The 11,184-nt window shown below is 49.5% G+C and overlaps 1 protein-coding gene and 1 long non-coding RNA gene across 14 annotated transcripts in view; one reads left to right on the top strand and one right to left on the bottom strand.

The window, feature by feature from the left end:
- The window catches only part of RAPGEF2 (Rap guanine nucleotide exchange factor 2), a 258,968-nt gene that overhangs the window by 216,808 nt on the left and 30,976 nt on the right, over positions 1 to 11,184 (bottom strand). The gene's annotated exons all lie outside the window — the stretch shown is intronic.
- LOC143792934 (uncharacterized) lies at positions 297 to 5,244 on the top strand. The gene is made up of 2 exons (XR_013220002.1): positions 297 to 645; positions 4,175 to 5,244. It is a non-coding gene; the product is annotated as an uncharacterized LOC143792934 (long non-coding RNA).

Raw genomic sequence — 11,184 nt, 5'->3', positions numbered from 1 at the left:
TGGGATCACCGGGGAGGGTTCCGGGGGCAACCCCAGCAGCCGAGGCGGCCGGGTGTGTGAGCATTCTCCCCGCGGCCATGCAAGAGAGCCAGAACACATGGGCGGCGCCATCTTGTTTCCGGGGTCCTTCTCAAAGGCCCCCGGGAAGCGGGATGCCCAGCGAGGCGCCTGTGGAAAAAACGCAGATACCGGGGTCGCCCAGCCAGATGCCTGTGGGGGAAGAAGGGGGGAGGAGGCCAACACGCAGGACTAGACCCCCCGAAAGGCTGTCCATGGAGTTGCCGGTAGGAGGGCAACAGCGCAGGGCAAGGAGCCCTTCGAGGGAGCAGGGGCCAGGCGGTAGCAGAAGGCGACGGCCCATGGCCGTGAGTACCCCCAGACAGCCAGGGACCCGCAGCGGTTTGCAGGGCCAGAGCCACCAGCAAGACACCCAGGGCAGAGCCAGGCAGGCAAATAGAACTAGTGATAGGAGGGCCATCTCACAGTATAGCCACGGGAGCCAAGAAGAGACGGGAGACGAGCACGCTGAGGATGGACGATGGTCGCAAGGAACAAGAGGGCCCTCATTCCGGGATGCGGACAGCGGCGGCGAGGAGGATTCCCGGAGCACAGCGGCCGGGGGGAGGATGACTCCCGCGCGGCCTGGTAATTATGAACACATGTTTTCTACAGATACATATGCAGGCACATTGCAAGCGGGCGGGGGGAGCCAGGGATCGCAAGGGAATAGTGTGGCTCCTATTTTAGGGTCCTTGGAGGCCACCGCTAAGGAAATGAGGGCAATGATAACGAGCTTGGCAGACAGGATGGATCGATTTGAGGGACGCGGGCCGGGGCATCTATCAGCCTGGACGAGCCCATACTTGCTTGCTGGGGGTGGGGGAGACATAATCAGGGCCCATGAGTCGGCTGGACCGGGGGATGGGGAGAATGGGCAGCTGGACGACACGGCTCGGGGGGATATATATTTTTGTTTTACGGGTAACTTAGGTAACCACCTTAAGAAAGAGATGAGGGAAAGAATATGGAGGGACGAGTATGTGGACATCTTCTCGCTTTTGCCGGTAGAGAGGGGGAGCACAAAGGTAGGAAGGGAAGGAGGGAGGAAGGAAGAAGAGCGAACAATTACGGTGGCACACACGTTCACAAATTGGTGGCATGCCTTTACGATATTGGGTAGCGTCATTGGGGAAAAGGTGCCAGAAAACTGCTCGCAGTTGTTTTGCTACATGAACGCCATTGGGGAGGCTTACAAGTCATATGGGGGACAAGCTTGGCTGCGGTATGACGAACAATTTCGTCAGCGCAAGGCGATGCGACCATCGATGAGATGGGATCAAAAAGATATTGGCCTGTGGTTGGACGTTATGTCGCAGAATCAAAGACATTGGATGCCCTTTCAGGGAGGGGCCGGTGGCGCCGGCCATGCAGGATATAGCGCAGGAAGCCCGGCAAGGGGGAGTTTTCCAGGCCGTGGTGGGAATCAGAAACAGGGGCTTTGTTGGCAATTCAATGAGGGTCAGTGCAAATTCGGAACAGGCTGTAAATTTAGGCACATATGTTCCTATTGTGGCGGATCGTCGCACGGGGTCAATAGGTGTCAGAGGAAGTACAGTGGGAAGGTGGGAGGAGCCGGTCATGGTCAAGGGGCAAACACCAGTCAAGCTGCACGCGATGCTCCCTTATCTAAGTAGGTACCCGGACAGGAAAAAAGCGGATTTGTTGATCAAAGGCTTCAAGGAGGGATTTTCTATCCCTTCCCCGGCGTGCCAAATGCCGGGGAAGCTGAAGAATCTCAGTTCGGCCTATCAGCACCCCACTGTTGTCAAACAGAAACTTGAGAAGGAGGTGCTGATGGGCCGAATGGCGGGTCCGTTTAGTTTCCCACCCATATCGGGCTTGGTGGTTTCTCCATTGGGCATTGTACCAAAGAAGGAGCCGAACAAGTTCCGAATGATACATCACCTGTCATATCCCCGTGGTAAGTCCGTCAATGACGGCATCGATCCGGATTTGTGTGCGGTGCTATACGCATCATTTGACCTGGCATTAGAATGGGTAAGAAAATGCGGAAAGGGGGCGCTGATGGCGAAAACGGATGTGGAGTCTGCCTTTCGGTTATTGCCGGTTCACCCGGACAGTCAGCGGTTGCTCGGGTGCTATTGGGAGGGAGAGTATTTCATAGACAGGTGTTTACCTATGGGATGCTCGTTGTCATGTTCGTTGTTCGAAGCCTTTAGCACATTCCTGGAATGGGTAGTGAAGGATATCACGGGATTGGGATCATTGATCCACTACCTTGATGATTTTTGGTGCGTAGGTCCTGCACAATCAGGGGTGTGCGATACCATGTTAAAAAATCTGCAAGGGGTGGCTAAAGAGTTCGGGATACCATTGGCTCCCGAAAAAACTGTCGGCCCGACGTCATGTATCTCCTTTCTGGGGATCATGATCGACACAGTAAAGTGGGAGTGTCGTCTCCCGGGAGAGAAGGTGGCAGCCCTGAAATTGGAAATAGGCAGGGCTAGGAGAGCTAAAAAGCTGAAGCTGCGGGAGGTACAGTCCTTGCTGGGGAGTTTGAATTTCGCATGTCGAGTCATGCCGATGGGCAGGATATTCACGAGGAGATTGGCGGCGACAACGGCCGGCGTAAAATCACCGCAGCATTATGTGCGATTGACAGCAGATAAAGCAGATCTGGCGGTTTGGGACACATTCTTAGAAAAGTACAACGGGCTGTCCCTGGTTATGGATGGGGGATGTTGTAATTCGGATATTGAATTGTACACGGACGCAGCGGGCAGTCATGGTTTTGGAGCTTACTGTCAGGGGCAGTGGTGCGCGGCAGCATGGCCAGAGGAGTGGGTGCGTTCAGGGCTGATAAAAAACATTGCACTACTGGAAATTTTCCCAATCCTGGTGGCGGTAACACTATGGGGGCATCGGCTGAGGAACCGGAAAGTTAGGTTTAAGTGCGATAACATGGGAGTGGTCATGGCCATAAATAACATCACCGCGTCTTCGCCGCCAGTTATTAGAGTGTTGAGGCAGCTGGTGTTGGAATGCTTAGTTATCAATGCTCATGTGACAGCATCTCATGTCCCGGGAGAATTTAACTCTGTCGCTGATGCGCTTTCTCGTTTTCAGTGGCAGCGGTTTCGGGCGTTGGCCCCCGAAGCGGAAGAAGAGGGCCTACCCTGCCCTCCCGGATTATGGAACGTGGCATCTGGGCGGCTGAACCGCTGATCAAGGCATCCGTAACAAGTAGAACGTGGGCGGCGTACGGACGGTCGTGGGGCCAGTGGGAACAATGGCTAGGCCGGGGGGATGAGGACATGTCGGAAGAGGAGCAGATTGGGGTGTTATTGATGGGAATTAGGCAGGCCGCAGATGATAGTTGGTCGGCGGCAAAAATGAGTCAACTAATTGCAGGATTAGCATTTGGGTTTAAACTTAGGAACAGAACCGATTTGACAAAGAGTTTCTTAGTCAGACAGGCCTTAAAAGGTTACCGGAAGGGAAAGGTTAAAAAAGACAACAGGCGGCCCGTGTCTTTCGGCATGTTAGAAGTATTAGGAGAGCAGTTGGAAGGGGTGTGCAGGACACAATTTGAGGTTGGCTTGTTTAGGTTGGCCTTTTCACTCGCATTCTTTGGAGCAATGAGGATAGGGGAGCTGGTAGCGCCAGGCAAGGCCATAGCAGGAGGCATTCTAGCCGAAGACGTGATAAAGACAAAAAGGGGATTGGAATTTTGGATTAGGAGGTCAAAGACTGACCAAAGGGGAAAAGGAAAAAGGGTGTTATTGGGAAGAGTAAGCGGTTCTATGATGTGTCCATGTAAGTGTTTCGGGATATTCTCGGCAGCCAGGCCTAAGCAGGACGGACCGCTGCTATGTCACGAGGATGGGTCATATTTGTCCAGGTATCAATTCATTAAAGTATTCCGGACATGTATGGTAAGGGCAGGTGGGAACCCTGGGAGATACACAGGCCATTCCTTCCGGATCGGGGCGGCAACGGAGGCCGCGGTGGGGGGGCTGAGCCCGGAAACAGTAAAGCGAATTGGCCGGTGGGAGTCGCGGCGGTACAGGTCTTACGTACGACCTCAAGGATATGAGGCAGCGATCCCCCCCGGAATTAACGCATCACACTGATTTCTTTCTGTTTGTTACAGGACAAGTCCCGATCGTGATTTGGATTCTAGGACATTCATACGTTTACTGGGGAGCACAGCGGGCTGACAGACGGACGGGCGGGAGACAGTTAGGTATGGCAAGGAATGGGGCGGTGATTAGGTGGTTGGGATACCGGGGTTTAACATGGGGCCGGGTACTGCACGAGTTTTTCAGGGCGGTAAACCTCTATGGGGTCCCAGATATATTAGTTTTACACGCAGGGGGGAACGACTTGGGGGCTATCTCGGGAAAAGGGCTGAGTGCAAAAATTAGAACGGATATAAGACAGCTGGGATTAGCATTTCCAAACTTGAGGCTGGTGTGGTCAGACATGGTACCTAGAAAAAACTGGCGAGGGGCACGGTCAGTGAAAAAAATTAACAAAGCCCGGATAACAGTGAACAAGGAGGTATCTAAGTTCGTGTCACGGAACGGAGGGGTGACGATACGTCATGCAGGCTTGGACTCTACAGAGGGAGATTACTGGCTAGGGGACGGGGTACATTTGAACACCGCGGGAACTGACTTGTGGATTGAAGGCTTGCTTGGGGGGATGCGGAAGGCCGCAGCAGGGTTGGTTGGTGGGGTCTCGAGCACTTGAAGGTCAAGGGCTCTCGGTGTGGCGTTGGTGGGTCCTCGAAGCTGGCAAAAAAGTACGGTAGAGGGGGGATTCTTGCACTGCGGGACCCCCCACCCACTGCCATGGATAGTTACTTAGTTCGTGGTCTGGTGATACTTGCGTGATACCCGACGAGGTAGGTCGGGGTCACGCTATCGGGGGACCCGGAGGGCCACCCTGATGTTGGAGGTCGGGTGCGCGGTACCGATGGGTGGGTACCCGACGATGGAAGTCGGGTACAGGTTAACGGATGGAGGCAACCTCTTCCCTCAACTCAGGATGCTTCTGAGCTTGGGTAAAAACGCAGCTGGAAGTAAGGCTGAGAGGGAAGAGGCAGTGCCGACGGAATAATCACCAGACCAGGAGCGGGTTAGCTTCGAGGGCCGCACCAAGGGTCCGTTTTTATTAATATCAATAATAAATTGGCTGCTGTGGCCGTTATTATCCAAATTACTGATGTGGTGTGGTTATTCAAGAAGGTGGGGGAAGTCACGGGTAGTCAACCTTGCCAAGGTCATGTGGAGCATCCACCAGAATCAGTGACCTCACATACCATCATTCCCAAGGCTGAAATACAGGGGTCACCAATGTTCTGAGCGGACAGATAAAAATGTAACATCTATAGAAGGAATCTGTCACCAGGCATTGTGACGCTAGGCAAGCGGCTGGAGGGTGGCCAAGAGATCGTGGCCTAACGGCCACAGTGTGTGCCAAGAGGATTAGAGCGGTGGGTAATGGTTGCCCGCAGATGACAAGCGCTGTCTGTGTCTAATAATAATAATAATAATAATAATCTTACTTCAATGCATTTTTCACCCATAAGAAAGGCAGGTTTGAACGACACATTCATTACTACATGGAACTACTAACGCATGGGCTCCTTGGCATGCCGAACACTATGGGGTATGAATAAGATGCAAAAATGTCCAGCTCTCTCACAACTACATTCATCTTGCATTGCAGTCATGCGTCAGTTTTTGCCCAATATTCCCCTGCTCACGTTCCAGATTTCCCCCCCATTCTCTGTAGATGAGTAGGTCACCCCCGGGGCCACCTGAAGCACAGCTGCCCCTCTTCTTTCTGAGCACACAATGTATGCCGCCATCCGATCACTTGGGTTTAATCGCTAGGCCTTGGAACAAGAGCCCTGTTGTCATAGCAAACTTGTTAAAGTGAAGACCACTCTTCTTCCTCACTTCCATTTCGATATTGAGTGGATTCAGTCAGTGCGGCCGTTTATCCAAACCACTAATTGCAATGTTAAACTGTTCCAATAGAAAACAATAAAATGAATTAATATATATATATATATATATATATATATATATATATATATATATATATATACACACACGTACACTCACCGGCCACTTTATTAGGTACACCATGCTAGTAACGGGTTGGACCCCCTTTTGCCTTCAGAACTGCCTCAATTCTTCGTGGCATAGATTCAACAAGGTGCTGGAAGCATTCCTCAGAGATTTTGGTCCATATTGACATGATGGCATCACACAGTTGCCGCAGATTTGTCGGCTGCACATCCCAAAGATGCTCCATACAAGGCAGGATGGATCCATGCTTTCATGTTGTTTACGCCAAATTCTGACCCTACCATCCGAATGTCGCAGCAGAAATCGAGACTCATCAGACCAAGCAACGTTTTTCCAATCTTCTACTGTCCAATTTCGATGAGCTTGTACAAATTGTAGCCTCAGTTTCCTGTTCTTGGCTGAAAGGAGTGGTACCCGGTGTGGTCTTCTGCTGCTGTAGCCCATCTGCCTCAAAGTTCGACGCACTGTGCGTTCAGAGATGCTCTTAGGCCTACCTTGGTTGTAACGGGTGGCGATTTGAGTCACTGTTGCCTTTCTATCAGCTCGAACCAGTCTGCCCATTCTCCTCTGACCTCTGGCATCAACAAGGCATTTCCGCCCACAGAACTGCCGCTCACTGAATTTTTTTTCTTTTTCGGACCATTCTCTGTAAACCCTAGAGATGGTTGTGCGTGAAAATCCCAGTAGATCAGCAGTTTCTGAAATACTCAGACCAGCCCTTCTGGCACCAACAACCATGCCACGTTCAAAGGCACTCAAATCACCTTTCTTCCCCATACTGATGCTCGGTTTGAACTGCAGGAGATTGTCTTGACCATGTCTACATGCCTAAATGCACTGAGTTGCCGCCATGTGATTGGCTGATTAGAAATTAAGTGTTAACAAGAAGTTGGACAGGTGTACCTAATAAAGTGGCCAGTGAGTGTATATATATATATATATATATATATATATATATATATATATATATATATATATATATATATATATATATATATATATATATATATATATATATATATATATATATATATATATATATATATATATCTCATAGCGTATTTTTTACTGGCCGTCTCTGCATGGAATATGCAGTGCTACCACATACAGTGGATATAAAAAGTCTAGACACGCCTGCTATAATGCCAGGTGTTTGTCATGTCCAGAAAAATCATACCAAGAAGAATCATTTTAGAGCTTTTTCCACCTTTAATGTCACCGATAACACAGGTCTGCGACTGAAAAGCGGTTTGATCATTTTCATATAATTTCAATGTATTTTTTGGTGTTTTGATAAAAAAATATATATATTGAAAAAAAATCCTAAACGTCAGGACCTGCCACAAACCCGACAGGTTCTTCTGGTGTGAATCATCGGCAGGCAGCTGGTTTTCTTTCCCCATTAACATCAATAGGAACTTTGTGATTGGCTGGTGGCAGTCAGGTGGTTAGTGACATAATGAAATGTTCTTATGCTTTCAGGAAGCTTGCATTGGAATTTCACTCATCAACCGCGTTTCCCCAAGTTGGTGTTTTGCGGAAGTGGATTATTTCGTCTTGACCGTTTGTTTCATTTGTGGTGAATATACAGTGCTGAATCAACAGCTGAATGTTACAGACTTTGTGAAAAAGTATACTTCACATACAGCGGACTAAGGCTAGGTGCCTACGTTGCGTTTTTTAAGCATTTTTGCCGTGATTTGCAGAATTGAAGCAGAAAATTCTGCTTCTATTCTGGGACATGGGCACATAGCCTAAAACTTTGAGATCAAGATAAAGTTTGGGTGCCTCAAAGTGTGCAAAGGGTGTGTTGGGGACCTCGGAAAGTGGCTCAAGGGTAAGAAAGAAGCTTTCCGTTATGGGAGTCCTGTGGTATGGCGAGAGCAAAAGAACCACAGGGACGACTGTTACTTCTCTGCATGCAATGTAAAAGGGTATAGTTCCAAATGGAAGCAGCCATTTCATACCCCAATCTTCACTCCGCAATTCTTCCCATCCCCCATGGCACAGACATACCAGTACCCAAGGCCCCTGCTACACTGGAAGAGACGCCTAGCCCCGATGAAGGAGGAATCATACCTGGACCAGATGACAAATCAAGTTCTGACTTTGAAGATGATACAAGACCAAGTTTTTTTTCCCCAGGAGGAGATGAAGGATTTAGTAAGAGACTTGAATATTTCCAAAAAACGCCGCTGAGTTAGGCTTCTTTCACACTAGCGTCGGTACGGGGCCATCGCCATGCGTTGGACCGACGGACACTGTGAAAGAAATGCACAACGGGGGCAGCAGATGCAGTTTTTCAACGCTTCCGCTGCCCCACTGTAATGTTCGGGGAGGAGTGGGCGGAGTTTCGGCCGCGCATGCACGGTCGAAAATGGTGGACGCGATGCACAAAAAAAGTTACATGTAACTTTTTTTGTGCCAACGGTCCGCCAAAACACGACACATTCGTCGCACGACGGATGTGGACATGCGTCCCTAATGTAAGTCTATGGAGAAAAAACGCATCTTGCGGGCAACTTTGCAGGATGCGTTTTTTCTCCAAATCGACGCGTTGCGACGTCCGTCACACAACGCTAGTGTGAAAGTAGCCTTACTCAGATCAAGGCTCAAAAGCAGGAATTTAATGTTACCAGAAGTGTCTTTTTCATGGTTCACACATCGTGAAAAGGAGCTCATTCCTTACTGTGCCCAGAGAAGTTGGTTTAGTGCATCGATGTTGAAGGTTTGATGGGTCAATTCAAAATCCAATATGATTCAGCGCAATGGCGTCTTTTTATAGATGCTATGTGTTATGATTTATTCACACTGCGGGGCTGGGAATCTGGCGCCTGCGCAGTGAGTCTCAGATTCCCAGCCGCACAGGAGGGAGATGGGGACAGCCGCGCAGAGAATCACTGCGCAGGCGCCAGATTCCCAGCCCCGCAGTGTGAATAAATCATAACACACTGCGGGGCGGCATATACAGCCTCCGCTACACGCAGGCGCGATCTCCATACATCAGTTGATGTAAATTCCAGGGCAGCGCTCACAGCGCATGCCCGAAAAATGATTGCACAGCGCAGGCGCCAGAGACGTGAGGAGGAGAGGCGGCGCCAGGTAGCCAAGGGGGGATGATGGACAGCTGCGAGGCGATGGGGCAGGGGGGAACACGTACCCCCCGGACAGGTATGGCGCCAAATTTATAAAAGTCATTATTTCTTTGGTAATAGGTATAAAAAAACATAACAGCCACCTTCACATAATGCAGCCTTAGCAGAAGGTGGCTCTTTTACCTTAACAGGCCCTGGGGGGGGGGGGGGTGACAGGTTCCCTTTAAAGTACGGGAGTGAATGCTTAGCAATAGAAGAGGACCAGGCACATCAGGATAGTGGTGTACGTGGCACTACATCACCATTCACACAATGCATTCTGTGCAGCCCACCATAAGCAAGCCATCTAATGGATAGGAGGATCTATATTAGAGTCATCGCATCACAACATTACACTGAACATGCACGGATTTTGGACAAGACACAGAAAGGAGGACACAAAACCTAAAAGACTACCCCATGTCCACTAACTGCAAGTGATCCATAGTATTTTGCAAGCAGCCATCTTAATGCCAAACACATACACATTACACACGACAATGACCAATATTGTACGTTTTTGGCGATGATGCAGGCAGAGTTGATCATAGTCTGAAAAAATAAAAATAAATAAATAAAAATTGAACGTGCCTCACCAGTATTTTGAACAATTAAGAACGTTTGTTGGTTGAAATGAACAATATTTGTTCCACAGCAGCCGATGATTGTTCTTTATGGTCAGAAATTACCGTAATTAGAATTTAATCTAATGTGCATGAGCTCCTATGGCTGTGGAGGTTGACAGACGTGCTCTTCAAAGGGACAGATGACAAGAAGTGTAGTAAAATTCCTGGCTTAGGATCACAACTCTACCCCACATATGTCTGGGTCCAAAACCCTCCAAAAACCCTTCCATAAGAGAACCTGATCCCATCGGTGCCATTCATCATACGTGCAGAACCCTTGTGAACGTCCGCTTCTCAGACTCCAGAATGAGAGGTGATTCCTAGTGAACTACAGCACAGGCCACAACATCGTGTTAAAACCAAAGCGGAAAATTTAAAAAAATCCCACAAGATCGTGGCGTCATTTTTGGTTACACCAATTATGTGGACTCTTCTGTGCAGTCAAATGATCAATCTAATCTATGCACTCTAATGTATCCGCTGCCGCCTACCATGCTTTCTGCCTGACTCAGCAGGACCTCCTCCCCCACCACATTGGGGACAGCGTCCATCCATACCATGGAAGCATTACTACTCCCTTTCTCAGCGCCGGTCCCAATAATGGACAGCACACACCAACTACATGATGTCTGGGAATAAGGTCACTTTATTTGTAGGTCTCAGAAAGCAGATTCGGATACATTCAGGATCTGTCCTCTCCCCCAGATGGGCTCAGGCCGCGTCTCGAGTGCTTCTTGTACAGCTTGCATTACATCAGCCCTGCTGGGGAGATCTAGGTAAAGGGTAAGCCAGTATAAATGAGGGTATTGTTCTGCGGCAGGAAAGCTTTAAGAGCTGGCTTCATTTCGGTTTTGCAGTTTATGAAATGCCTGCAACAGGCCAAACCCTGCCATGTGGTTGCCTTCCACTGAGAGGGGTGTACTGGAGAGGAACGTGATTAGGAGGCAGACAGTCTCCATGGAGACAGCAGGCATAGTAGAGGTGGCTGGCACCAGGAGGCGACCTGGCCATTACCAGCAGACACAGCCGCCTGCTCGCTGCACACTGGCCACAATCACTATGGCCGCAAGTAACAAGTGCACCAGAACAGCACCAGAAATGCTCATTGGGCACCAAAAACACCCCAGAAATAAACATATCAAATCAGGTTATTTTGGGGAGTCTGGAAAAGCTGGGTCAGGAGCCTAACGCAAGCAGTCATGGCGGCTATCCTGTGCTGGACCAGGACTTCTATAGCAGCGGGCACCAGGTCAGAACTGCAGAGTTTTTGCACTTATTGTATTCCGCTGCTCTTACCAA

Source organism: Ranitomeya variabilis, chromosome 1 (assembly GCF_051348905.1).
Source record: "Ranitomeya variabilis isolate aRanVar5 chromosome 1, aRanVar5.hap1, whole genome shotgun sequence".
NCBI lineage: Eukaryota > Metazoa > Chordata > Amphibia > Anura > Dendrobatidae > Ranitomeya > Ranitomeya variabilis.
Note: the sequence above shows the minus strand (reverse complement) of the source record. Positions and strands in the feature narration are given on the sequence as shown.